The sequence below is a fragment of the Anolis sagrei genome, chromosome 1, assembly GCF_037176765.1.
Source record: "Anolis sagrei isolate rAnoSag1 chromosome 1, rAnoSag1.mat, whole genome shotgun sequence".
NCBI lineage: Eukaryota > Metazoa > Chordata > Lepidosauria > Squamata > Dactyloidae > Anolis > Anolis sagrei.
In genome coordinates, this window is record NC_090021.1 from 11,315,225 (window position 1) to 11,321,316 (window position 6,092).

General features: G+C 41.7%; 1 long non-coding RNA gene across 1 annotated transcript; it reads right to left on the bottom strand.

Moving 5' to 3' along the window:
- Nucleotides 1–2,478: 2,478 nt before the first annotated feature.
- Nucleotides 2,479–5,366, bottom strand: LOC137095871 (uncharacterized). Its single transcript, XR_010909021.1, has 3 exons — nucleotides 5,244–5,366; nucleotides 2,918–3,063; nucleotides 2,479–2,678 (listed from the first exon to the last, which is right to left on the bottom strand). It is a non-coding gene; the product is annotated as an uncharacterized lncRNA (long non-coding RNA).
- Between the last annotated feature and the right edge of the window lie 726 nt (nucleotides 5,367–6,092).

Consider the following 6,092-nt stretch of genomic DNA (forward strand, 5'->3'; position numbering starts at 1 on the left):
AAAAAAAAATCCTTGGTGTTAGGGTTCCTTATAGGAATACAGTTTCTCATCCAGGGAGAGGAACAGGAAATCTCAAACTGACCCCTGATTTCCTGTTATTCCCCCCACCCGTGTCCCCATCATGTTAACAACCCTAGTTTATACATGGGAAGTGGGGAGGGGGAATTGTAGTTGCTGGGATTAATAGTTCATCTACAAACACAGAGCATTCTGAACCCCACCAATGATAGAATTGGGCCAAACCTCCCACACATAACCCCCATGTGGGCCACAGCAACGCATGGCAGGGGACGGCTAGTAAATAAATAAAACTTTATTTATACCCCGTCACCATCTCCCCAAGGGGACTCGGGGCGGCTTACATGAGGCCATGCCCAACAACACATCAGTAAAAACAAAACAGCAACCAAATAAAACAGTATAATTAATATAACTCACATATAAACAATAACACAGAGAAATAAAAACCTTATGGCCGGGCCAGAAGTAATAAATTTAAAATTTAAAAATAAACACTGGGCATGAACAGAGGTAGGATGTATCTAAGCAGGAGGGTTTTAAAAAGATAATGTAGGGAGAACAACTTGTGCGCCAGCTGCGACCGTACTTTGAGAAGTCTGAATTGACCATGGTAGTCTAGGCTTTAGTTTCCTCAAAATTGGACTATTGTAAGGCACTCTACATCAGGCTGCCCTTGAAGATAGTGTTGGGGTTCAGCCTGAGTTTGAACTTGAACCTGATTCTCTGTTTGTTCCTCCTGATGCTAATGAAAATATATTTACTGATGCTAATGAAAATGTACCTCTTGATGCCAGTGCTCCTGAAATAAGTGAGGAAGAAACTGCTGTAGGTTTGGAAAATGCCAATGTTCCTGAAATTAGTGAGGAAGGAACATCTGTAGATTTGGAAAATGAAAGTACCAGTGTTCATGAGAATGTTACAGAGGGAAGCCATGACCTTTCACTCCCTTCTGCACCTGGTAACTTTAATGACAACATAAGGGGCCAGATCTGGCAAGACAGAAATAAATCACTCAGCTTGCGAAGGTCTTCTCGAATTAAAGAATTAAAAACATTGGCTTCAAAGCAGAAGGGCGGTTCACCAATTCTTGGGCTTTAATTGCCTTCCGCCGGGCTGACTTTCTCAGTTCAGGCATCGTTTCAGAATTGATGAAGACCTTGGCAGTTCTCCCGGTTTCCCTGGCCATGGTATTGAAAGATTTCTAGGATATCAAGTACGGTTAGTGGATTGCTAACAGGTTCCAGTATTTCAGTGTGGCTTTGTGTTTTGCTTTGTCCATTTAAATTCATGTTTGCTGATTTTGCTGTGGCTTTTGACTTGCATTTTCCCTTTATTTTGTAATCATTTTTCTTCAATAAAAAAGGATTGTTTTTCACAGTCAAGTGTGGTGGATAGTTATCTTAGGGCCTCGTTCCCTGCTCTGGATCGCAACAGATAGTTCGGAAACTACAGCTGGTGCAAAGGTCAGCGGCCAGATTGCTAACTGGAGCTAGTTACAGGGAGCAATCAACCCTCCTTTTTAAACAGCTCCACTGGCTGCCAATGAGTTTCCGGTCCCAATTCAAGGTGCACTTGATAAACCTACAAAACCCTAAATGGTTCAGGGCCTGCCTATCTGTATGACCACCTCCTCCCCTATGAACCCTTGTGGTCCTTAAGATCTTGTGGGGATTCTCTTCTCTCAACCCCGCCCCCATCTCAGGTGTGGTTGGTGGGGACGAGAGAGAGGGCATTCTCAGTGGTGGCCCCCTGTCTCTGAAATTCCCTCCCAAGGGAGATTAGACTGGCACCCTCCCTATCTATATTCCACAAGGAATTAAAGACGTGGATGTTTCGTTGTGCTTTCAACTGATGACTCCTATGAGAAATTATTTGTTCTGAATTCCTATATTACACCATTATTCATTTATGTAAGTTAAACTAAACTGATCCTGATCCTGTTAAATGGCTCTGTTTCCATGATATCTCTTTTGCCTTTAATGTTTTCTATCCACCTTCCTGAATTATTTACCCTTTAATCAGCCCATATGTTGGCTTCCTTTCCCCTCCAAAATTGGCCTGCTCTTGCCTTGATGCTTGTTTATTACGATTATGCTGTTGTGCGCTATTTTAATTTGCAACTTGATGTTGTTTTGCTTTTAATTGTATGCTGTCTGGGCTTGGCCCCATGTAAGCGGCCCCCAAGTCCCCTTGGGGAGATGGAGGCAGGACAGAAAAATAAAGTTCTTCTTCTCCTCTCTGTCCCAGAGTGTGATGGAGGCTCCTTCTTTGGAAGCTTTTAAACAGAGGCTGGATGGCCATCTGTCAGGGGTGCTTTGAATGCAATTTTCCTACTTCTTGGCAGGAAGTTGGACTTGATGGCCCACGAGGTCTCTCCCAACTACATGATTCTATGAGAGAAACTCTTTCCCAGAAACAAAGATACAGAATTAAATTTGAATGCCTTTATTCAGATTATCACGGTTTTTGCGTGTAAAGCAGATATACAATAATGATTGTCTCTGTCCTTGAAGCAGGATATCCACGCCATGGCAACAAATCTTGGAGAAAATTATATTATTGTGAAGGAGAAGGTGCAATGGATTCACAGTCAAACCATTGGTAGAACAGGATTTCTTTATCCATGTAATATTTCTTTATCATTGGAACCATTTACTCTGCAGAAAAATAATGGATATTCTCATGAAATGTCAAGGTCTCATACTAACTCACAGTCACTGTCTAAAGCAATACAACACAATTTTATAAAACAAAACAACAAAAATGAATACAATGAAACCTACATTTATTGAAACAAGTAGGAACAACTTAAAAGAATGCTAACACTATACAGTATACTGGCATGTTTTTTAAACGGTTCTGCTTTACAAGTCTGGTTGAATAAAAAGAATCTCACCGGGTCCCGGTTGGGCAATACTTTCAAACAACAATCAGTGGTGAAACTACATCGCATGAGAGGTAGGGCACATTGATCTATTTTAACACATTTTCCACCTTTTTCTCCACACTCCTTATCACTCATAAATCCATTACAGATGTGTCCTAAAGAGAGGAAATGACTGAGTTAGGGTTTCCCTTCCTTATGGATTATAGGACTTCATACTCATGAGTTGTGTCTTATGTCTTCTGTGGAATGAAATACCAGGTACATCCAACTATAATAACAATTTTTACCTACAAACAGAGTTTCTAATATTAAAATGGTTAAATTACAATGGCCTGAATCCTAATGAATCCTGTTGGTCAGTCACAACCAGAGTAGACCACTGAATTAATTCTTGAATGGTACATCAACACGTAATTAAATCCCATTGATATGGTGGTTTCACTCAAAACCAGATCCAAGGATTCTGGTCAATTTAAATCAAAACACTACACCGAGGGATCTAGGCCAGTGGTTCTCAACCTGTGGGTCCTCAGATGTTTTGGCCTTCAAGCCCCAGAAAACCTAACAGGTGGAGAAATAGAATTGGAAACGAATATATGTTCAAGGGATTTTCCAACAGCACCAGTCAGTGGTGGGGACAGATGGATTCCACTACTTCCATTTCATGTTGCTGGATTTGAGTGCTATTCTGCCTGTTTCTTCCCAGTATTCTGGATCTCCTAAACAGGGGATCATGCCACATTGTTTTCTTTCTGGAGTACCAATGCATTATGGCATTTTGTGATGTAATTTTATTTTTTGTCAGATGCAGACCATAATTAGAGAAAACCTGTGGTATTAATTACACAAATGCTAATTCGTCATTTCGGAAATGATTCAATGAGTCTACTATCAAGAGTATCCTGACTCAGGAATCATATAGTAATGGGCTAGAAGAGAAGCAACATTTGGAGGCTAGGTATGACCTGGGAGCCACTTTGACAATATCCCAAAATCTGTTGGGTCTCCTGTACCTCTTTGTTGTATTTCTAGGAGTTTGTCTTCAAAATTCTGCTTTTAATTTTGAAATATGCTTACCTGGAGAAACCAACACCATCAAGACAAGGAGAGCAACAGGAAGGTTTCCAAGCTGCATGACTTTAGATTGACTGGGATATAAAATCAAAACCGGACACCAAGACCAAGATAGAATGCTATGAAGCTCCTGTGTCATCCTAAAGCCTGAATGCATGACTATTTATATATCACTTAAAGGGAAGTTTTGTACATTAATATTCCGGATGTCCAACATATTTTGGCAGGATCACCAGACATCTTAGTCCTCAATATTCCATGGTGTTCCCAGAAAGATTCAAGCATCATAAATTGATATAACCAGATTGTATAGTTTATTATACTGGATTAGAAAGGTTTTATTGTTCTAATATATTTTCCTCCTATTTGTCATATTTATGATTCTGCTTTTTTCTGTGTCCATGCCAGGTTAAAACTGATAAACTGATTTGAATAGCACATCTCTATTGTTACATGAACAACATCAAGTTTCTAAAAGTCACAGGAATTGAAATATGCCTTTCTGTCCTTGGTGAGCTTCCAAAGAAGATGATAGCATCACACTCCGGAGTTGCACAGTCCACTGTCCAACAGCTCTTACCTTCAACACGTTTTTCCTATTGATTAGGTAAGTGGTTAATATCCTGTGCTCCATGGACCACCAGTGTTCCCTAAAAACTAAAATATGGTCCACACCTCATTGTTACTACACTGTTGCAACGAGAGCGACTGGTCTCGCGAAACCCTCTTATAGTGCCAAAGCAACAAGGATGCCGGGAGGGGAGAGGCTGCCTACCCATGTAATGCGCAACAACAAGTGTCCTGTTCCTGGGATTATCTGCAGTACTGATTAAGGATTGTGTAGTTCTAAATTGGTCTCCTCCTCAGAGACATCCCCTTGCATTCATCAAAGATAATCCAGTCGGATATATCCAAGACCCCTTCATTTTCCCTAGGGTATTATTGTTTTGCCTTGCCTATGATAAGGGAAAGAACCTCTGCTTCATTCAATGCCTGCCAATTTCATGTTTGTGAACTGACCTCCTTCCTAGAAATGGCACCCATGCATTGATCGGTCTACTCAAGGCACTTCCACACAAGAGGAAAACTCATGCTGAAGCAAGATTTAAACATTCACTTTGCTCTGGGTTTTAGTCCCCACAAGCCACCCAAAACCAGGGCTTTTCCTGGGGAGGATAGCTACAGTCAAGATGGCACCCAGGCACCAGGCACCCTGAACACCCCCTCCCCCCAATAACCCCTTAAAAGTTAAAATCCTTACCTGTGTAGGGTACCCCTTTAGTTTAGGCGCCCCAAGGCTGGTGACAGAAAGCAAGCAGTCTCCGTAGGTGAAGCAAAATCTTTATTCAAGTGTGGCCACACAGGGAGAAACAGCCAAGACCAGTGTCTTCAAAGAAGGCTGTCTCTGACATTTGGATCTTTCAGTCACCTTATATACATGTCTTTTCGCTGTGTCATGGGCACACACCTCTCTTATCGGATCAACCATTCAAAAACATGTTTTTTCTCATATTTTGCCACTTCAGTGTCTCTAACTGATAACCCTCTACAAACTACAGAAACACACACATTGTTACAGATAAGCATTTTGGGTGTTAACCTACCCTGGGTACTTCCTGGGCGTACTTGACTATAGAGCATCTTGTGTCTTCTAGATACATTATCTCCTCTTGGCTTTTGGTTGTCTGCAGGCCAGAGGAGAAGGACAAGCCTCTCTTTAGGTTTGCATTTCAGCATTTTGAACACTTCTAAGTTCTTTTAACCCTTTCACCTGTCCACCATAATCTTTCTCCTCGTGCTCTCCTAGTGTGAGGAAATAATGTGCCAGAAGATTTTTGGGGGGGTGGGGAGAGGAAATGACGTGTTCTCCTGCCAGATCATTTCCTGTCACCAGGAGGAAGATAATGGCATCCAGGAAAATTCTTTTTAGTTTTTAAGGGGTAATTGGGGGTAAGGGTTGGATGCCATCCCGGACCTTTGGGCTCCAGGAGGGTTCAGAATGGCAAATGGGTACTCACTTCCAGGTAGTCGTGGGACTACCCAGAAGCGGGTCTCCACAAGCCCAATGCCCAATTCGATCCAGACCTTTCAGAAAGGCCAAGCTTATTCC